Consider the following 24,090-nt stretch of genomic DNA (forward strand, 5'->3'; position numbering starts at 1 on the left):
TGTGGGCCGCCGAGTAGTAGGTGTATGCCGCCATGTGTGGGTGGAAGTGTCGCCATAGGTCAGTGAGGTCTAGGTCGGAAAGGTGTGCGTGTCCCGTCACTGAGAGCGCCCCAACTTGTCCAAACCTTTGGCCCGTGCGGTCTGCCGTGTTGTGGAACACAGGGTTTAGGTCCCCCCCAAGTAGTAAGTGTGGATGTGTAGTGGCAGTGGCAGCCTCCAGTGCTGTGTGTAGGAACCTTTCCTGACCTTCGTTTGGTGCGTAAACAGAGCCCACTAATAATGTTTGACCCGCCACCTGGAAGCTGTGGACGAGGAGACGTCCTTTGATCTCAGCTTCCTTCTGCATGACCCGCCCCTCAAAGGTTTTGGCTACCAGTATAGCTACCCCAGCAACCTTTTTCTGAGTGGAGGAGAAAAACTGCCACGGGAAGGAGCGCAACTTCAGCCTGTGATGGTCCTTAGATACCAGGTGTGTCTCTTGCAGAAGGCAGATGTCGGCCTTCGAGTGGTCTAGGAAGGACAGTACCGCCCTGCGTTTGACCGGGCTGTTTAGGCCTCGCACATTAAGTGAAAGTATTCGCAATTGGCGTGTCATGATGGGCGTAATGCGTGGGGAGCTATGGCCAGCGCTTGCGTTATGGAAGCATGGTGTGGGACAACCCCTCGTCTGATGCACATCCATCTTGTCACTCCCATTGTAGTGCCTAAATCCCCTGGACAAGGAGAGCTCCCTCCCCCCTCCCACCCCCCTACCAACTCCCTTCCAACCCCACTACGCACAACACCCCCCTCCCGTCCCACCCCCCAACCCCTCCCCCCAACTGTGAGAAAAACTCGGTCCAACATAGTCCCAGGTACAGTTGGTAGGCCACTGGATCTGTGGTAAGGTGTGTCCATAGTGTGGAGGCAGTGGTGTCGGTGCAAGCGAGTCGACCCATCCCCCATCCGCTGCCGTGGGGGAAGTGTCAGTGTCTCCATCGGGGAAGAGTGGGGAGCACTCAGACACCGCCCCCGCCGCCGGCCCAGTCAGGCCGGCCTTACATTGCTCGTCAGGGCCAGTGCGCCGTCCTCCCGGTGGTCAGCCATTGTCCGATTTCACCAGGCCCTGCGCCACGGTTTCCACTGCTGCCCGCTGCCCTTCCTCTATCTCAGTAGCTGCGGGGCGTCTTGGCCGGCAACGGCGCCGCTTTTGTTGCCATCTCCCTGGGATCTCCTCGCCAGAGGCACCCTCTCTCGTGGGCCCCTCGTCGACCGCCGGCTCCTCGATGCCTAGCAGGTGGCAGGCGTCCCTGTGGGAGCGCGGTTGGTGGAGAATGTTGCCGAGCCGAAACACCAGTCGGAAGGGGTGACCCCAGCTGTAAGAGATATTGCGCCTTCGTAGTTCCACTGTAACTGGACGAAAGGTGCGTCGCTTCTCTAGTGTGATAGCGGCCAGATCCTGATACAAAGTCGAGGAGTGGTCGCCATAAGTGATTGGTGCCGCCTGGCGCGCTTTGGCAAGGATCTCTTCTTTCGTCCTGAAGTCCTGTACACAGACCAGAATGTCTGCCGGGTGGGCTGCGTTGGCTCTAGGCGGGCCCGTGCGGTGTGCTCTGTCCAGTCGCAATGGGGTGTCCGCTGGCCGGCCTAGAACGTGGTTAAACAGACCCTGCGTGAACTGAAAAAGATCTTCCGTGTCTGGGGACTGCTTCACTCCCCTGATCCTGATGTTGTGCCGCCGGGAGAGGTTCTCTAGATCTTCGGTATGTGTCTGGAGGTCCACTTGTTGATCATGTATGCGGGCTAGCTCCTGCCGTAGGGCCTCCATCTCCGTGTCCCGTGCGTCGCTCTTGGTTTCCAAGTCCGCTACCTTCTCACCAATGGCGTCGGCGTCACGGCGGACTTCCTTTATTTCTTCCTGGAACTCCTTCTTTAAGGCGTGAATGTCTTCCCTCAAGCTGGTGAACAGGGACTCCAGGAATGACCGTGTGACGGGGCCCTCGGGGTCCGTCCTTCCAGAGGGCAGGGTGGCCACCGCTTTCTTCTCCGTGTCCCCCCGGTGGCCGGTTGTCGTGGGGTCCGTCCGCTTCCCCATTGTGGTAGGGGTGAAGAGGTCCTTTATGGTGCGGTCTTTCCGGAGCCGCCCGCCGGACATGCCCCCTCCGGACCCCCTCCGGAGCGGCGGCCGGTTGCCACCAATGTCAGCTGCCTGTGGGGCTCAGGGCCTCGAGTGTGGACTGCTCTGCAGGGTGCAGTGAGCGGGCGGCCCAGGACCACCGCGCTGTGTGAGGGTGCAGGGCACCGACGAGGCCAAGTCACAGGGCGGAAAACTGCTCCCAGGGATCCCGGGCGGTCACCGGCCACCAGCCACGGCAGCCGCCGATGTAACTGCCAGAGTAGGAGGCCACGCTAGGCCAGCACCACGCGGGAGCGGCCCTCCATGTCCCCCAACCAGCAGGCGTCACTCAAGCTGTTGGGCCACCGCTGCTCTCCGCTGGACTCACCGTCCCGATGTCATGCCTGTGGTCGGTGGGTGCTGTGTGACGGGGGAAGAGCCGCAGGAGAGAGCCAGCGAAGGTGGGGGGCGCGAGGCTAGGCCCGGGCAAGGCGCGCTGTGTCCCAAAATGGCGCCTGCGTGCAGCTCCTCCGCGTTGCTGGGGTCTATGGCGCGGGCAGCCGCCCCTCAGCCCGTGAAGGGGTCCCCTGTGACCGCTGCCTTCTCACCGTTATCCCGGCGTCACTGATGCTGTATCGCCGGGTGCTGGGGGGCCGCCCGTCCACCTCCGCTCCTCACCTCTGATCTCAGGGCCGGCACGCGCCCCACCAGCAGGCACCAGTAGTGCCCGTGGCCTTCAGGTCTTCGTCGCTAAGGTGACGGGGAGATATGGCGGGCCCGCAGAAGCGCCTGTCCAGGGATCGCAGGGGGCCTCGCGCACCGCAGCGCGGGTTGGGCCTGTCGTCACTGCAGCCCCCTTTCCTGGGTGCACTTGAGGCGGCTTCCGCCGATGAAACTGCCAGAGTAGGAGGCCTCGTCAGGTCAGCACCATGCGATAGCGTCCCTCCGTGTCCCCCAGCCAGTAGGCGTCACTCAAGCTGTTGGGCCGCCGCCGCCCTCCGCTGGACGCACGGTCCCGGTGTCGTGACAGTGGTCAGTGGGCTCTGTGTAATGGGGGCAAAGCCGCAGGAGGGAGCCAGCAATGGGGGGGGCGGCGTGAGGCTAGGGCCGGGCAAGGCGCGCTGTGTCCCAAGATGGCGCCTGCATGCAGTTCCTCTGTGTCGCCGGGGCCTATGGCAAGGGCAGCCGCCCGTCAGCCCGCGAAGGGACCCCGTGTGACCGCTGCCTTCTCTCCGTGCCCTCCGCTCCTCCGATGCCGTCTCGCCGGGCGCTGGCGGGCCGCCCGTCCACCCCCGCTCCTCACCACCGCTCTCAGGGCCGTCCTCTAGGCACCCACTCGCGTCCCACCGGCAGGCACCGGCAATGCCCGTGGCCTTCCGGGCTGTGCCGCTAAGGTGACGAGAAGATGTGGCAGGCCCGCAGAAGCCCCCGCCCAGGGATCGCAGAGGGCCTCGCGCATCACTGCGCGGGTCGGGTCTGCCGTCGCTGCAGCCGCCGTCTCTGGGTGCACCTGAGGCGGCGTCCGCCCACCACGGCCTCGTCTTCACCGCTCCGCTCGCCCTAGGCCTCAACGGCCGCAACAGCACCGTGCTGGGTCAGCGGGGATCGTGCTCCGGTGGTCAGTAACGCCGCTCTCCAGCCCTCCGTCACCGTAGTGCAAGCTTCAGGCCTGCTAGGGAAGCGCTCAGGCCGGGTCGAGTGCTGTAGTTATGCTGGTAAACGGCGGCGGGAGCTCGGCAAAGCACGTCCGCTCACACAGCCATCTTGGCCACGCCCCCTCATCTTTTATCGGAATTACAACCTGATGCCATATTCCTAACGGAGACATGGCTTACCAGCTGTTCAGGGCCTGACCTGGCCAGAGCCCTGCCCCCGAATTATGCCATTGTGAAGAAGGATAGAGAAGGCAGGGTGGGAGGTGGGATCGCCATCATCTTTAATATTAAATTCTGCTGTAAATTCGACGCACTTCCGATTCCCGACTGTGAAGCTGCTGTTTTCAAACTTACTTTGACTCAACACTTCACCTTTTCTGGCATAGAGTTGTATCGCCCCCCCAGGTTCGGCTGGCTCATGAGCAACAACGTTTCCTGATTTTGTTTCCCCTCTGCTGCTTCAGGGAGCTAATTTTTCCATCCTAGGTGAACTCAACCTCCACCTTGAGGACCCTAACTGTAATATTGCCAGCACTTTTGTCTCTGACTTAGCTGCTATGAATTTGTTTTTTCTGAATAGTGGGCCCACACATAATGCTGGTCATCTTCTTGACCCCATTTTTTCCAACCTATCCTCTTTACAATGTTTAACGGCCGTCCCTCTTTGTTGGACGGATCACTTTTTAGTAGGATTCTGTTTGGAAGCCCCCCGCCTTGCGCATACTAATGGTAACACTACAGCTAAACCCTCTAGGAATTGGTCGAAGCTTGACATCATTAAGTTTAATTCACTTTTGTCCATCAATGGTCCCATTTTTCTTAATAATGTGGTTCTAGATCTGGCAGCATTTCAAGGATGGATTCAATCAGCATTTGTAAGCTGTCTTCTCACCTCTGTCAGAAAGGTCAATAACCATCGCCCCCCGGCCCCTTGGTTTTCCGACGACTTAAAGAAGGAGAAAACCAAAAGTAAAAACTTTGAGCGCAGATGGCGCAAGAACTACACAGCTGATGCCAAACTTGCCTATAATATTCGCAAAAGGGCTTATCACTCCTTGTGTCGGGCTGCACGTGCCAATTATGTTGCCACATCTATTATACAGGCTAAAAACTGTCCTAAGACCCTGTTAAGGACTTATCTGGTTCTACTACCATACAACCCCCTCCTGACCTTAATTCTACTTAATTCTACTCAATGTGAAGGCCTTGTCCAATTTTTTGTAAATAAAGTGGAAACCTTCTATTCCTCACTGGTTAGCTCCACCCCTTCTTCCTCCCTTTTATCCACTATGGTGGCCAATTGTTCTGCCACCTCTTATGAAAATTGCACTGACTTGCTAAATGTGCCCACCCTCGAATCCTGGCCACTTTTGGACATGGGGGGCACTTACACATCATCTCAGCCAGATTAAATCGGGATCTCTTCTGCCCATTTCAGTCTTGCAACAAATTTACCCTTCCTCTCTCAATTATGTTCTCCAGTTGCTCAATACTTTTCTATTGAACTCCACTGTTCCGCTGAGTTGGAAGCACGCTGTGGTAGTCCCATTGTTAAAAAAAACGAATGCTGATCCTATTCTTCCCTCTAATTTTCACCCAATCTCTCTTTTACCTGCTCTCTTAAAGATTCTCGAGAGACACATTAATGGACATCTGTCCAAGTTCATTGAGATAAACGGACTGTTACATCCTACCCAAGCCGGTTTCAGGCCGGGCTACTCTACCGAGTCTACGCTGCTTGGGGTCACAGAATCACTCCGACACAACATTGATGAGGGAAAGACCATGGCCCTGGTGTTACTTGATCTGAGCGCGGCCTTTGATACGGTCACTCATACCATACTTTTAAAGGCCCTCCATCTCGCAGGTGTCACTGGGACTGCCTTGAGCTGCCTTAGCTTGTTCCTTGCTGATCGTGTTTTTCAGGTTTTTTCATCTACCTCCAAATCCAAACCTCATCACTTGCCATATGGGGTTCCCCAGGGATCAGACCTTAGTCCTCTATTATTTAAAATCTACATCAGACCACTGGCAGCTTTAGTGGAGGAATCTGGGTTGTCGCTTTTTCATACGCTGATGACACCCAGATCCTCTTCTCTCTTTCAGCTGGCAAACAATCTGAGCCCTCGGCACTTAGATCTGGCCTTAGTAAAGTCTTGGCTTGGATGAATGCCAACTTGTTGAAACTTAACGGTGATAAGACAGAGGTTTTGATCCTTGATAAGGACGGTGGTCTTTGGGGACCTCAACATTGGCCACCAGAAATGGGCATGCTACCTTAGCCTTCCACTCAGGTGCGCAACCTTGGTTTCATTATGGATGATTCTTTCTCCTTGCTTTAGGAAGCGACCAAGGTTTCTGCCACCTGCTTCACCATTTTGAAGTGATTAAGGAAGATTGTGTGGATGCTTCCATCGCATGCCCAGCGTACCGTGGTCCAGGCCTTGGTGGCCTCTAGGCTGGACTACGGGAATATTCTCTTTCTGGGTGTCAACAAAGAAGTTACACGTAAACTGCAGTGAGTACAAAACTCTGCTGCTAGACTACTTTGTCGACTCCCCAAAATGGCATCCACATCTAGGTCGCTGGTCGATCTCCACTGACTCTCAATAGAGAAGCAGGTCATGTTTAAGGCCCTTACGTACATGTTCCGGATTAAGCATGCTAAGGCCCCAGACTATGTGCAACAGCTGGCCTGCCCCTACGTTCCCCCACGCACTCTCAGATCCTCTACTGTAGAGAAATCCTTGTTCCGCGAGTTAGACTTTCTCGCATGGGAGGGCGCTCCTTTTCTAATCGTGGACCCACTTTATGGAATGCTCTTTCATTGTCTCTCCGCCTACAACCCGATCTTCTGTCCTTCCGCAGATCCCTTAAAATATGGCTTTTCAGCCAATAGGCCCTCTCTCCCTGTGTTGTTCTCTGTTGGCGCCGGGCAAACCTTGGGGTTAGCTGTGCTCTGCTATACAAATTTAAATAAATAAAATAAATAAATAAAATACACAGCCAGGTATCTCTAGATACAAGGCTGGTGCGCTTCCTGAGGGACAGAAAAATTAGATGCATTTGGAAAACATAATACAGGTTTACAGTACTACTAACGAGCCACATTTAGTCCTGAGAAGGCAAGAGTGGGTTTACATGTCCGTGGGTAAGATTTGGTCAAATGGGCACACGAGTCTCACCGCCAGAAGCACACAGGTGGCCAAGTGCAGAGTGCAGGGACCACACATTAGCCAATGGGCTAAGCATGATTGTTGGCTTGGGGACTGCAGCGGCAGGCCACCAGATTGGGGAACAAAAGCTCCTGTGGTCATGGTCAGCACTGTATGTCCCAATGGCTAACACAAGATGTGGAGGAGTGTGGAGGAGTGTGGCTCAATGGTTAGAGCGGCAGACCCTGATGCAGAGTTCTGGTCTGGGACCAGGGTTCAATTCCCGCCTCGGCGGGTCTTTGGCTCATAATTCCTCAGACCTGATTTCTCGCCTCGGTGCCTATTCTAATCATGGGTCCCACGCTGCAACTCTGGGCAATAGCTTGCTTAACCTCCACACCGGCCCCAACAGCGCTGTGGATGCCTGGCTTCACCCTGGGGGTGCCCAGGAGTGGACACTTCACAGGGAAAGCCAGGAGGGGTTCCACAGCGGTATGAGTAATAGCGCCAGGAAACCGCTTGGTGACAGTGCGCTCTACAAATACCTTGACAAGATCTATACCACCAGCGGTACAGAGTTGGCCGGGTATAGGATGTGGTTCTGGCTGATGCTGCAGATTCGGTTGAGGTTTACTCAGGGTCGGTCAGCTGCTGTTGAGGTGACTATGGTATTTGGGAGTTGTCATCTTATGACCGCAAGCATTTGGTAATGGAACTGGTTGGCTGAGCCCCCCATCTGTAAATTGGCGGGGCCTGAGAGTTGTGTTTCACCTTGCCTCCCCCACCTTAGGGAAGCGGTTGGCAATGGTAGGCACACCTCTCTTCCGAATTGGGTTTTCCTGCTGATTCTCCCTCCCAAAGTGGGGTTTAGAACCAGCAGGGGCCAGTTGTTGGGAGCAACAAATGGCTGGGCTAGCTTACAAAGACGGCAGGCCTTTGAAGCTTTCCCTCCATGGACCCTGCCCATCCTGTGGTAGGAGGCTTGGCACCACGTCCCAGGATGTGCTTTGTTTCGGGACCCTGAGAGCAGCAGGCTATTGACCCCGGGGTCCAGAAATGCGTTTGATGGTGGCAGCTGGTGGGCAGCCACTCAGTCAGGATGCTAGAGCTGGATCATTTTTCAAGTGGTATCTCTAAAATGCAATCTGAGTGCATTTTCCATTTAATCCCACACTGGCATCAGTGTGGGTGGAATGTGCTGAGAAGTTTGATACTGAAGTTCTCGGTTTTCAGTAAAGCTATTACGGTTCTCTGGAGTTTATAATGACAAACTCCCATACAATATAATCTTTATGGCATTAGTGCACTTACAATGTCCAAGAATTGACTTAGACACTGTAGAGTTACTGGGCTCATGCACCTGTACCCTCACCGCTGACATAGTGCACCCATCTAGATGGGTGGCTTACCTATGCCAGAGCAGTGGGTTGTAGGCATGGCACACAGGGATGGGTGCCATGTCAACTCTTCACTTTGTTCTGCACCAAAAAACGCAGCCAGTAAAGGCAGTGTGTTTGTGTAAAGGTACAGTGCCTCGAAGGATGGCGCAAAAAGTGCTGCAGGTCTTAGAGGCCTTCCCTGGTCACAGTGCCCTTGGTACCTAGGGTACCTTTTACAAGGGGCTTACATGTGGCCAGAGAGTTGCCAATTGGGGTTTGCAACAGTACAGTTTTAGGGAAAGAACATAAACCCCGTGTACCTTGTTGGCAGGAACCCAGGGTATACTCAGTCAAAGTAGCTCAACATTAGGCAATAAGTTGAGGCAACCATGCAAAAAGAGGGCCCGTTCCTTAAGTGGTTTCTTGTGAATCTGTGATGTTTCAATTACCAGATTCTGCTTCCCCATATATTCCACGTATGGCTTCATTTTGGAGGATGCCCAAGACTGGGTCATCCCAGGATAGGTGCTGTACTGGTGTACTGGGAGGGCAACCTCCAAACTTCAGGGCCCCAAGTGCTGGTTGGAATGCAGGTTGTGCACCTGAACTTGAGGTCTTTCCATCTCTTCCTAGCATCAGCCTGTGTACATGGGGCTTTGAGGATGATTCTGTCCCACAGTTCCCTTATCTTATTGAAAGAAGTATGTTGAGCTTGTGCCCCAAGCAATTGTGGCTCCACTCTAAGGATTTCATCCTCCATGAGAGACAGCTCTCATTCAGAAAAATTGGGAGTTTTGGTTTCGGCATCAACAAAGGGTGAAGGGAGTAACACTACAATAATAACTGAACAAACATCCAGGAGAAAACAGTGATGAGGCTGCATGAACTAAGTGCAAAAAAGTAAAAGATGGCATTCTCCTGTGTCTACTGCTTCTTGCTAGATATTCTCTTGTCAGAAAAATCCCCTGCTGATTTGTGCATATAAAGAGCGTTTCATTTCTTGGTGGATCAAGTCGAAATGTTGCATAATCTCTACATTCATTTTATACACAAGGTGTCCTACTAATCAGCTACCCTCCTCTACTTTTGATATGTGCTCCTTCAGTGCACATTCTAGAACAGCAACATCTTTTGCAATCTGCGAGAGTCAGAAGAGCTCGGACTGGGGGCAGGCGCTTCTCGGTTCAGGTGGCATCTCTGTGGAATTCTCTGCCCCTTAAGATTCGCTCAGAGCACAAGATCCTAGTATTTAGGAAACTTCTTAAAACCTACTTGTTTCCACAGTAGTGAGTTTCGAGTTCCTCCTTCTTTGGTCTGTTGCGCCGGGATGCCCCCGGGTAAGCTGAGCGCATTACAAATTTCATATAATAATAATAATAATAATAATAATGGGTAACACAGGCCCCCGCAGCCCCCGCCTGCAGGGGGGGCCCGAGCTGCAGGGGCCCCCTCAGCAAGGTACTTAGGCCTGAGAGCTCTGGATTAAATTCGGAGTGGCACCCTCAAGGTGCCTTGCAGGGAGGCCCCCTCAACTTTCTTTACGCCATTGAGGAAGGGGGAACAGAGAGTCATGAAATCTTTATAAACAATGACATGTTCATACCCATACACACACATCTTGTAACTGCTGGCTCACTTGCCTTTTCTGACTTATCACTCAAGTGGTGTCACTAAATGAAATTAACACCCAGTGTCCAAAGTTAACATCTATGAAATGCAGGGTAGAGGCTAAACATTTTGCTGATGGGTAATGGTAGGCTCCGCCTGCACTTGTTTTTCTGGGAATGAGGCCAACATTACTCATAATTTTGTTCTTCCGGCAGGTAGTTGTCTCTCTAGTTTATAATAAAACCAGTAAGATCCGCCCCTCTCTCCTGTCAGCTGCTTTAGTGTGTTCCTATTAGAGAGGGTAAGAGACATGCTCTTTTTGGATGGACTCCTTCCCCGTCCATGGCAGGCCACCTTCAGCTTAGGGAAAGTCTTTCAAGTCAGATTAGGTAGATGGCTGTTGCCCATTGCCCAGGCAGTGGCTCACCATATTTAGCTGCTTTGCCACTTGTCTATGTGCCTTATCGCCTGCCCTACTGGCTGCCTGCTGGCTGCACCACTCTGTTAATACCTGCCACTGCACAATGCAATTCCCCATTCTCATGGTGCTTTAAGAACAATCAGACAGACCATGCTACTAAAATATGGTTGCCAGAGCCATTTTCCTTCCCACCCCACATTAACACATTTGTTGAGGTTTTGGACGGTTCATTAACTGAGAATTGAATTACAGCATGTATAAAATCTTTTTATAAATATTTTTTGTTTGTATATTTTTATTAGGATTTTTATGAGTAGTACAGTTAACAAGGTAATTGTTTGCTCTAATTCAGATTTAAATTATTTCAGACAGGAAAAATAATGTTTACGTGGAAATGATTGCAATATAAATTGAAGCAAGAGGACTCTGTGCCTAATATTATTAACCTTCATGTTATCCCCTCAGCAAGTGCCCATTTATTTGCAAACTTTCTCCAAAGAAACCAGATCCTCAGCGATGACTGAGAACATAATATGCTTATAAGTTTCATCTTTTAATTGAACTAGCAGGATAGGGGGTCTTGCTCACTTCTATCCAGCTTTACATACAGGCAGTGAATGGTGGTAGTGGGCAGTGTCAGGGCTGGAAGGGGATGGGGCCACCACTGATAGATGTGGGCAGCATCAGTGGGCATCGACCTCCTAAAAGAATGTGGGTACTTGCTGTAATTATTCTTTGTGCAAATTAATCTCTGTTGTATGATAGAGGCATGCATGGCTAAACCATGCATGCCTCTAACATGCAGCCCGAACCACGAATAAGTCTTAACCACGTATTCCTTTACCACGCATGCCTTTACCATGCAGTTTTGAGGTAAAGTCATGAATGGTAAAGGGGTATGCGAGGCTAAGTTCATGACCTTCCCCTGCCCAGAACAACAAACCTACTACCTACACCCCTCTGTGAGGTCAAACTATCCTACCCCCTCCCACCCCATGCTGTCTCTAACTCTTATTATACAATACCCTACCCCTCCCACCCCCTGCTCTGTCCCTAAAACTACCCAACCCCTTCCACTGCCCTATGGCCTAAAGCCCTAGACCCTGTTTGAAAAAACTACCTGACCCCCACCCCACTGAGCCCTAAAAAAAAGTACCCGCCCTTCCCAAAACACTAAAAATACCCGATTACCCATTCCAATGCCCTGAGGCATAAAAACCTGTCCCTTACCCTACACTATCCGACCCCCTCCCACCCCTTCGCTGACCCTAAAACTACCCAAACCCCTTTTACTGCCCTTAGGCCGAATACCCTAGCCCCTAATTTAAGAAAGCTACCAGACCCCCCTGCCCTGAAAACGACCCCAATCCCCCTCCCCGGCCCTGAAAACTAACCCAAACCTCTAACCCTGAAAACTACCCTGACCTCACCAGCCCTGAAAACAACCCGTACCGCTCCAGCCCTGAAAACAACCCAGACCCCCAGCATTAAAAACAACCAGACACCAGTCCTGAAAATGACCCCTACCCACAAGCACCAAAAATGACCCGACCCCCAGCCCTGAAAACAACCTGACCCCCAACCCTGAAAACCACCCCCCAACCTATATAAACTACCCCTACCAAACCCGGCAACAGCCCCACATACCTCAAGGCATCCTTTCTCTCGCATCCTCGGCCAAGCTGCAGGAAGCAGCTGGCCCGTGCACTGCCTTAACCACGCATTTATTTATTTTATTTATTTGTTGAGTTTGTAAAGTGCTACAGCTACCCAAACGGGTTTCCCGGCGCTGATTGTCAAAAGTAACCTGACACCCATAAAAAGAAATCTACTGATTGAAGAGCCAGGTTTTAACAGCTCTTCGAAAGCAAGCATAGTTGACCTCCGCGCGAACAGCCACGCATATGTGTGGTTAAGGCATTTGTCGGAACACGCATGGCTCTGCGTGCATTGTTCCAACTGTTTCCTATTAATCACTGGTAGAAGTGGCTTGGGCTAGGGCATAAAAGCAGAGTGTAGAGCTAATGTTGTGTCTTTGCCTTTCGGATTCAAGTGTTATTGTGGTAGCCCCAGTACTATTTTTAATATCAGTAATTTATTCTCAATGCCAGATGAGTTCGCAGCATTTTACAGCTATCTAATTTGATTTTGACATTAAACTTGGCATGCCATTGGAATCATTCTCAACAAAAGATACATCGAAAGAGCTAATATTAGCTCATTAAAGCAGCTTTGTTTATTTACAGCACAACAATAAAAGGGAACGGTAAAGGTAACAGTTGCTCTCGTTAAGTAATAGATTCATATGCCTGTTCATTTATTTAAACGAGTCACATTTATATACCTCGCCTGCCATAGGCACCGAAAAGGGGTCTTCAGTTTGGTCAGATGCACTAGCTAGTACTTAATAGCCTTGGCTACTATATGGTTTGCCAACTTAAACTTTGGGGTACGTGTTACTCGAGCCCAAACGTGACGGATATCCAGTTGACCATCAGATATAATGCAATTGTGATAAAGCTGGATGTCTGTGACAGAGTGCTGCTCTGGCAAATTCTAAATCAGGCTGCAACGGTCTGTCAAACCCTATGTTATTTTATGAGTGAGTGCAAATTATTACTGTATTTAAGTTGGTAAATAGGTTGTTGAGGGAAAATAAAAGGAAAGAAAGAACACCATTTACCAGAAGCATGCCCCAACATCCTTTCAAAAACGGGTAAGCCTTTGCCAGAAATTCATAAACTTTTCTAATTCATCATAAATCACAATTTTAGGGAATTCTTTCTAAATCTCCATTGCTTAAATGCACCTAACGCCAATTTCATGATTTCAGCTTGTTCAAAATAAATAAAATGTAGCATATTACTTATGAGAAAACATTAGCTGTCATGTAAGTTTGGGGATGATAGTTCGCCAAACAAATGGCACTGATGGGGCCATGAATTCAAGTTTGAAAACGCTGATTTCGGTGTACCCTACTCTGTGACAGATTATATCATTTCTTACACTGCTACTTCTTTAGCCTTACACTGTCATTGTCTCCAGCATATCTGTTACTTTGGGGGTGTTGCCTCTGGTTCAATCCTTTTAAAGTTCCTGGCTTCACTCCCTGACACATTCTTCATCCTATATTCTTTTGGATCTGGACGCAGCAGTGCAGTTGTCTAAGGCAGCATCAGCTGGAAAAAGCCTCCCACCAAAATGGGAGTTTTTCTGCTATATCTGGGCCTGATTAATCCCATCTGCCTGAGCTCTGGCAGCTGGAAGGCAAGGAGATGAGATTTTCATGAGTTAACGTTAGCTGGACTGACCGGAGGGCCCTCGCCTTGATTAAATCCAAACTCAGTTTACCCCTCTCTATTAGTAAGGATGCTACTATTTATAGTGTGTAATGGATTATCGCGTGGCAGATGCAGTTCTTGCTTAGAGTACACTTCCATTGCATGCCTATTAAAGACCGCTAATTTAAAGAGATAGAGCACATTTGCACATGAGACGAAGATTCATTGTTCAGATAATTGGATCTCGGCACTTCTTAGCAGAGATGAAAGAGTCGGAACGAAGCAGATCTCCACACTACACCAGGTGCGTCAAAAGATGCTCTCACTTCAAATGGCGCGGATTAGTTTCATTACCTTCATGCGTTGATCTGTGGAATTGTTGATGTTTATCTCCTGGCTTTTATAAGAAGCACACAGAAGCAACTTTAAAAAAGTGAGTCTCCGCGAGCAACTTTGTGGTTTATGTCCTTTGTGTCACTGTTGTGAGATGGAGGTTCCTGTCTTTCTCCTTTGAATATTCGCCTTGCAAAGGGTTCCTTGTTTTTCCGTTACGCTGCTAAATCATAACACATTCGGTCACAGAAAGTCCCAGTGTCACAAAGTATAGACTGTACAGTAAAGGAAAAGTGCTTTTGAAGAAAGTCAAGAAAATGAATGCAGCACCTATTGTTGATATGGGGAGAGATACATAAAGAAGCATGGCTCAGTTTAATTTAAACAATGGAGGCCAAAGACATATCTGTGGACAGATCTGCCCCGGTTTGTCAGGTAAGGAATCAAAATGCTTGACATCTTTTGATGTTCTTCTGGGAAGGCGAGCAAAATAAGCAGATGGTAAATTGTTCTAAAAAAGGGGCATGATTTAAAGATCACTCAGTTCACCCTCGGGGATTCTTGTGACAATGTGGAGGTAACTGGTGCATTTTTAAAAACATTAAACATTAACAGTAACCTTAACTTAAGCATAACAGGATTTATTGACTGCATTACCAGAAAAGAAGGGGCCAATAAAAAACATAATGTTGTTGTAGTACTTTATTCGATAGCAAAGTATCATAGAAGTAAATACATCATAAATGTGTTTCTGGTGATTCCATTTGTAATGTGACCTGATAGGTATTTCTTGTAGAAGCACTTTAGCAGCAGCAAGCAAGTAAGTTCAAGTACAGTTTTTGGAAGTGGCGTCACTTAGGCAGTGGTCTTCAAACTTCTTAAGGCTGCGCTCCCCCTGTAAAAAATAAAATCATTGGAGCCCCCCCACATTTTTTTCACAGTTATTCTGCTAAATTGGCAATGTTTAAATATGTTTAAACATATGTAAACATTGGAGTAAGTTTGTGCTCCCCATTTTTCACACACTCCCAGTCAGAATACAAATGACAAAAGATAAAAGTGATGCCCTATTACAAAGTGCCTTAGTGCCACTCTTGTTTTTATCACTTAAAACAAAGCACAATGCTTCTCTTGGCCAATGCCTGCCCCCCCCCCCCAAGATCACTTAAGGCCCCCAATAGGGCCTGACCTCCAGTAGGAAGGCCTCTGCACTGGGGAAACTGGAGGGGCCATTGCCCCATCTATAAATGTCTTGGCCCCTTCCCCTTGTCCCCCATCATGGGTGACAGCTGTAGCCAGCATACCATCCTGGAACATCGATGTTGTTCCAATTTACATTTCAGGTTTCATTTAGTGTGTTGTGCTGTGTTTCTGCAGTTTTTTTCATGCAACATATTGCTGATTGTTGGACTTGACCCATTCTGCAAGGTCCCCCTATACCTTTTTACCTTCACCCCCTCCTGTATTCTAAACCTTTTTGGTTTTTCTTTATGGACCCTGTTCACTTTATCACTGCTAACAAGTAGTAATGTGCATTAGTTATCTGCTTTTTACGTGGTAAAATATGTTTACATCAAACTAGCAAATTTTATTTACTTGTAAACCCCTACCAAAGTGGTTCTACATGTAACCAGAGCCTGTAAATTAAATGCTATTAGTGGTCCTGCAGTACTTATTGTGACACCCACTTAAGTAGTCCTAGAAAACATGTCTCAGGTCTATTATTGCAGTCTGTTTGTGCAGTTTTAAACTATTGTTTTGATCTCACAAAATAAACCTTTTGCCAGACCAGACCCTTCCCTTTTTTTACATATACGTTACCCCTAAAGTAAGACCTAAACAATCCATATGGCAGGGTGCATTGTACTTAAAATGTTGGATATTTACTTTTAAGTTTTACAAGTCCTTGTAGTGAAAAACTCACAAATTCGCATGTGAATAGGTTTAATGAAGGTACACAGCTGTTGAAATATTGACAGGGTGAAAATAAAAAGATATACATTATACCAAAGATGTGGTTGGGTGCATTGTGTGTGTGGGGGGAGAATAGGGAGGTAAAGGAGATGAAAACAAGTATGGGAAGGAGAAAGCAAAAAGAAGGTGATGAAGAGGAAAGAGATGAGGTGAGATAGGCATATTGAGTGTTTCAGAAATCTATGAGGAGAAAAAGAGCATAAATATCTAGCAAAGAGCCAAATAGTTGTATGGAACAATGTCAAGAACTTTATAACCCAAAAATACGAATCACAAAAATATGGTCAACCTACACTTAATAAAACATAAATATCTACATTAAATACATCAAAGTACACACATTTTGAAATAAAAAACTTAAAGAAACAAACAAGATAGTTCCCTCATTCAATGTATAGAAGACTGCTCAAATAGCAAAAATAGTATTACTGTCAACCAAAATACCATAACAAAAATAAAAATACAATACCTAAAATCTATTAAAGTGCAATGTACATAACACATTAAAATATTTAAAAATAATGTTTATACACAAAATAAAATATTTCTACATTTTTCATAAAATATATCAAAGTAACATTAAGTGAAATAAACTAAAAGTAGCAGCAAACTAATATCAAGTCAAAATGATAAAACTATACAAAGCCATGGAACACTTATAAAAAATATTAATATTAAAAGACTATAGAAATGTAGTATTAAAATTTAAATAAATATAACTTCACAAAAAATATATATAGCTTCAACACGTGAACATTAACTAGTGTCCAGAAAATAGGGACACAAACAACATACAAACATTCAAATACAACATGTAACAACCACTCAAATTAATATTTAAACCTATTGACCTTGACAAATGCCTTCCACTATATTAAAAAAGGCACAAATTGTGCATTAATTTTCAGAAAAAACACCAAGGCCCTGATTATGACTTTGGTGGTCTTACAGTGGATGGTTCAATACATATATGCCACACCGTGCAAGAAGTAACCCTGGGCGTAGTGGGCGTAGTGGGGCTTCGCGGAGCTACGCAAAGTGGGCGAGAAACTACGCCCACCTCCGCACTCCGCGTAGCCCCACTACGCACCACAGGCCTGCCTCTCTCCCGCCCTCCCTAAATACTTTAATCTAAATGGTATAAAGAATTAAAAGGCACTTACCTTGCCCGCCGCGCATTCGCATTTCTCGTGAGAAATGCGCATGCACGGGCGTAGCCGGCAGCACTACGCCCACTCCGTGGGCGTAGCGGAGTTGCCCGCCACCCGCCTCCCTCCCGCCCTCCCTATATACTTTAATCTAAATGGTATAAAGAATTAAAAGGCACTTACCTTGCCCGCCGCTGCCCGCCGCATCCCCGGGGCTCCCTCTCTTCATCGCCGCCGTCTTGGATAGTAATGCGCATGCGCGGGCGCCCGCGCATGCGCATTTCTCACGAGAAATGCGCATGCGCAGCCATCAAAAATGAACTCCTGGGTAATTTTAACGAGTTTTCCCTGTTAGTAAAAAACTTTAGAAAAGCAGTAATTCTGTTAGAGTTGGATGTAAGCACTTTGTTTTTACTTACTCCATCTGAACTAAAGTCTAAATTAAAATGTGCATCTTGGGAACTCAGTTATAAATTGGATATGATTGCCCAACAAGGAAAAAAAGAAAGGCAATCACTGTTAAACACATACACACCAAAGCTGGCCCAACAATACCTCACCTGGAATATCCCCCATAGAGTCCGTAGGTTATGGTACCTCTTAAGACAAGATTTGCTCCCACTAAATCTCCTTTTTGCAAAATGGTATGGTGTATCTCCAATATGTAATCTTTGTTATAATGCTGTACAGGATCGTAATCATGTCTTGTTTATTTGGCCCACACTACGCCCAATGCGCTTTAAATGGTTAAAACCTATTTGTCTACAATTAGGAATTTTAAATGTAAAAACTTTTTTCCATGCACTTTATTGTCCGCCAAATGAAATGTTCTGCTTCAGAATTTTTAACTTTTTTAAAGGGTTTTTAGATATTTATTAATGATACATAGAGAAATGTTAGATGATTGTTCGACCAGTGAATACGAAGTGTTTCCTTTTGTTCTGTTTCTTGTGATTTTCATTGTAAATAATGTTGTATAATTGTGTGTTTATTTTATGTGGCCCTCATTGAATATACCATTTAAAATCCCACACTGGAAAGAGCCTTTTACATCAGATCTCAAAAAGGAAAACTGTTTTTGACTCATATGAAAAATACTTGTAGTCAAGGGAGCACAATCACACAGAATTGGAAATGTGTAAATTATTATTCACATGCAGGTTATGCAAAGGTACAACTACAATCAAAGTTGTGCAAAACATTACAGAAATGAATCACCTTTCAAATATTACAGAAATTGCAGTTATAAATGTTTTAGAAAGACCTTAGTGAAGTCAACACTAATTCAGAGGAACCCACAGTAACAAGTTTAAAATATTTATCATACCCTAAAGTTCCTAACTATTCTATTGGGCAACTCCCAGACATCCCAAACGTAAATTGATTTGTAGGCAGAGCCACAAAAGTCACTATTCAAATCCTTGCTGCCCCTTACGTATTAAAATACATCAATATACCTGGGTATTTGACTAAAGCAAATCACGAGGAGCCCTTACCAATGAATTCCAACTCTAACAATGACCAGAGTATAATAATTTATAAATAAAATCTTGCCCTCCAACATTTATAAAAAAAATATACCCAATCCATGGTGAGTACATCAGCACAAACATACCTTTTGTGTATTAACCTTTGCCTAAAACAAAGTGCAGAAATATACCATGAACTACTGACTCAAAATCCAAATCTCACAACTAGTATCCCCAAAAAACTAATCATTGACTTTGCACATTAAATATTTCCATTTGACAAATACACCCACATACATTTATACCTGGCTGTTACTATCATTTTAACCAGAGTATACAGAGACACCCCTAAATGGTTGCAAGTGTGGAGTACTAAAAAAACACTCCATTTGCTAATAAATACATAACATGAAATGCTATAGCATACATTCCTGTAGCAGAAGTCGCAAATCACTATTACATCCTAATAGAGTCATCCTGCTACATGAAGACAAACTAATCGGGGTCATTATGATGGCAGAAGGCGCACCACCACCATCTGTGTGATGGCGTGCCTTCCACCATTGGACCGTGATTACCCCCCATCCTAATTCGACCGCAACTGTGGCGGGCGCAAAGACCAACTGCCATGGATCCTCCACAGGTAATCAGTTCAATTGCCTGGCGGAGTGGGCAGCATCCGTAATATGTTGGCGGTGCCTAGCAGGCACGGCCCGCCAAATTACAATGCTGCATCCCTGCCAGCCGGTGTATGGCAGTGGAACTGCCATTGCGACAGCGAAAGAGTACCTCTGACAGACCTATATATCAAAAAATTTCAAAAAGGATGCTATATATATGAAGAAGACATTGAATTTATTCAAAATTATTATTTTTATTATTTTTTCTCATTTTTTCATTCATTCTATTTTGCTCATAATAAATACATAACATTTTCTTTACATACAAAAATAAAGTGACATGTTCTGTTTGATCAGTCTAAGCAAAACTTAATTAGACATAAGAGAAAGAACCCCAAGCAATACATTGTATCCTCATTTCATTCATTCCATCAGGCATACTACTACACTCACTACCCAGTCTAAAAGAACAGAATGGACATGATTAACAAGAAACATAAGACAAACAGTGGATTATTCTTAAGAGACCCCTATGGGTTTACTTCGAGAGAGAAGTCCTGAAACTATTCACTTTTTCATTTTTTTTAAAAATTGTTGCTTCTTTCTCTTTACATATGTCAGAAAATTTTTCAATATGGGGCTCTTAGATGCGTACAGCCTACGTACGTTTCGGTGATTGTTGTTATTTGATTCACCTTCTTCAGGGCCAGAAACAGAATAGACAAAATACAAACACATACACCAAAATCTAAAAACTGGGGGTTCTTGGATTTCTTTTATTGAAAAGAAGCGGTAGAGAATAATCCCCAGCTATTTAGTCTAATGAGAGACTCAGTTTCACATCATCCTTGTGGTCTCTGCGTCTGTGAGAAAAATAAGTACTGCTTTTATTCAATGTTCTGGTTATGCTGCCAGGACCTGTTCTTCATGGGAATTCTTCAAGTGGTTCAACCTGACATTGATATCCTGTCAGCAGAAAGTTGTGGCAGGGACAAACTACACTTCAAGGCCTTGCTGTGTAGATGGCTGATGACAGTATCTCACTACTGCATCTTTAACCGTCCTTGGTCATACGTCTAATGGTGGTTCTCCGGTATGCGTGCCATTCACAGGCTGGCGGGATTTGTATTTGTGGGCCTGTTGTGGATCCCCTTAGGGTGGGGGGTTGGGACTGAACTGGAGGTTATCCCTGCACTAAGTAGCAGGGACCACGTGGTGCCTGCCACATAGTGCAGGGAAATGCCTGGCATGGCACTTTAACATTGTGGTGGGTGCTGTAGCCAGCAGCAGCCGCCACATTGTTAGAAATACACAATGAGATTGCCAAAGTGGTGGTCGCATTGTAATCTCATGTGCGTGGCCACAACCGTACAGGCGGACATTCTCAAGCTCTGCAACGATGCATCTGACCGCCATCGTAATGACCCCCTATGGGCTACTTTTGGAGATACTTGAGATGGCAGCCCGCAATGTCCCTGTCTTAGACACCAACCTAAGTATCCCATATCATAGTGGAAACTATATAACAGTACCATGGCACAGCGAGACAAAACAATATTGCAGTAGAGTGTTGCACAATGCCCTTCAAAGCACATTACACTTTACCAATTTCAAGAAATTAAAGAGCAAGTATACTACCAACTTGAAATGGAAACATCTACACTCCAATTAAAACCAAAAGCTTAAAAATCGACAAAACACATGTATGAAATATTAGATTTACAAAAACCCAGGACCTACTATACTTAAAATCCATAGCAGGTACTCTGCTCTAAGATAATCAAAATGTTCACACTGAACATAACGCATGCACTTTTTGAGGTTGCTAGAGGGAAACAAGCATTTGCAATGCAATAGGTCTAGCATTTACGAGAATTTGAGGTATTATAATGATTTATTTATGTGTTTTTAAAACCTACAAGTGGTGTCTACCCCTTGCAGGTTTTCAAAACACATACATAAAAGTAATTGTAATTTACAATGCCAATACCTTGAACTCTCATAGATGCTATCTATAAACATTGTAAGCTAAAGCGCAAGTGCCGTAATTACTGAAAAAAAAAGAAATAGAGTGCTTTTTTATTTCTTTACTTTTTAACACAGCACCTGTGTTTTAGCTTACATTGTTTACAGCTAAGAATGAGTGCCACACTGCTCCGGATATCTTATGGGACAAGCAGTAACTGTGCTAGCTTTGCTCAAGTCCATAGAAAGGTCAATGTCAAACAGATGCGGGGAGATTGTTACACGCATACCAGGTACAGGACAAATGGCTAACTGTACATTTTATTTACTCACAAAGCTGATTTAGCAGAGGCAGTGCCAGTACAAAAAACTGGTGCAGTGCAAGCTTCACGCACAAGAAAAAAAGCACAGTAAAGAAGAGCGTACTCACAGTCAAATTATTATTAGATGTGCTGCTTAATTTTTTTATTTATCTTTTTTAAGTATTCTACAGCTCAAACTCTGCCCAAAGGTGTCAGAGTGCTTTACATGAGCACCAGTTGTTTTCCAGATGGAAACATTCATTTTTAGGCATAGGAAGTTTAAGTGACTTGCCCCAAATTGCAGGGTGTTTGAGCCTTCTGCCCGACTAAAGCATGGTTCCCCAACTTCAAACTTGACTGCTCTAGCCCTTAAACCACATCATCTCCCCTATGCCAACAGCCCCTCTCTGACAGTGTGGCACAAGTCATGCAGCTTTACTGGTACACAAATGGCACTGTGTGGAAATCAGGCACAGAGAGCGGGAGACAGGCTAACAGGGAGTGATGCAAACAGAGAAGTCAACAAGCCATATGCTATGTTGAACACTTCAAACATTGTAGATATGCGATAATAAGCAAACCTTCTCTGATTACTCCTCGGGGTCTAACCAATTTTAGACCAGTCTTGTCCTTGGTCCAGACAGAACTAAAAAACTGTGCTCAATGTGAAATTCACCTATGTATAACAGGAAGGCACAAAGTGCCACTCAGTCTTTGTGCAGCAATACAAGTTAAGGGGAGAAATCTTCAAAATAGCTCAAGCTGCAGTGGAAAAATGATTCCAAGAAAGGCATATAATGTCTACCTAAAGAATAGATGTGCCATGGGCTCACAGTAAATTCTCCAGATATTAACCAGAGAGTACAAAAGTAGAATTCCACTGAAACAGCTTAGTGCCAGTAGAATCTCCAAGGACCTTAAACTATGCATTAACTCCCTAAAAAGCTCTTTAGAAAAGTGATTTTAATTGTCTCTTGGATTGCCATAAAAATTAATCATATAATCATAGCCTTCCAAAGAGTCTCCCTCTAGAAGCTGCCAGAATGCTCCATTTCAAGTCCAAATTTGACAGCCGGAAAAGGTACACTCTTCTCAGCCTTTTTGATTACTGATCTGCATCTAATATAACATGGGTACAAAACAATTGGAAATCATCAATCAACCACCATCTGGCCAAGCTATTCAAGGGAATATCTACTAGCACAACCTATTAAGTGAGATATGATTGATTCACAGCACTCAAAGATAAATCCGAGACCATGGGCCTTCTTATGAGTACAGCGATCCATAGGACAGCTGTACTCATGGTGGCAGTCTGACCAATGCCATACTGCTGGCCCACCCACAGTATTATAAGTTGGATGGTTGGACCGCCATAGGACTGCTGTGTCTGACGAGGATCCAGGATCCCACAGCAGTCTTGCAGTGGCCAGGGAGTTGCAATATTCTGACGGTGCCACTGCAGAACCATTGAGCATGTTAGGAGTAACCTGTCCCCATTTCATGGTGGTAAACCCATCATGAAAAGGGTGGTGGAGAGGCACCGAAGGTGGCCCAATAGGGCCCCCATGCTGCACCTGGGCCTGGGGGTACATGTGAGAGGGTACATGTTGTGTCCACCTGGATTTGCATCCTCAGTTCCTGCAAGGTGTGGAATGCATGTCACACTGTGCAGGAACATGCAGTCAGCACGCTCATGGTGGCAGGCAATTTTTTTAGGCTCTCCTAGACATCAGCACTGCCTGCTCAGTCAGGATTTAACTTGTAATCCAGAGGATAGGTGCACCAGGGCTTTGGCGGTCCTCCAGAAGATGGCACAGTGGTGGCACTGCTGGAGGACTGCCAGAGTCATAATAATGCCCTATATCTTCAGTCATAAAAGACTGCTAATTAGTAGTCTTCTTGTTCAATAATATTGTCTTAATTTCTCTTCCCAAACATCAACAGAAATGCAATATAAATTTAAAAAAGTTTATGTACCAAGACTTTAGAAATTTGCTATATGCAAATGCTTGTCCTAACTTCAATAATTATCTACGAAAAAAACACTGTGTTATAGTGTCTGTAGTTATAAAGACAATGGCAATGCTTTATAGCCACTTTCAGTACAGAGTCATCTAATTAAATTCATGATCATAACAAATTCATACAAAGAAGCTAACAGAAATAATTGCGGACCATGAGCTTGGCTGAAACACTAAGGGCCCCATTAGGATGATGGGCGGATCGCCCCCGCCAGGCTGCAGGAATGACCCCCCGCCATATTATAATGGCTGGGGGGTCCGCAGCGGACGGAAAGCCCTTCTACCACTTTTCCGCCCAGTCGACATGCCGACCAGGCATAAAAGGGTTCTATATGGTGTTCTATATGGGTTCCATATGGTTCTATATGGTGTTCTATATGGGTTCTATATGGGTTCTATATGGTGGCAGTGTCTTTCAGACACCGCCAGCCATATTAGAATGTGCTATTGTGAATGCCTTTCCGTGGCAGCAAAGGCATGCAGAGTCTGCTTTGGGGGCCCGTTGCTGGCCCCCATGGGCTCCAGGGGGGTGGGGGATGCACATGGGGGATACCTGTAATACCCCCTGCCTACAAAGAACAATGTGGCAGGCACGCAGGGTCCGTGTCACTTTGTGCTTTGAAAAGCACAACATGTATTTTTAGCATTTAGCACCGCCCGC

The sequence above is a fragment of the Lissotriton vulgaris genome, chromosome 1_1 (assembly GCF_964263255.1).
Source record: "Lissotriton vulgaris chromosome 1_1, aLisVul1.2, whole genome shotgun sequence".
NCBI lineage: Eukaryota > Metazoa > Chordata > Amphibia > Caudata > Salamandridae > Lissotriton > Lissotriton vulgaris.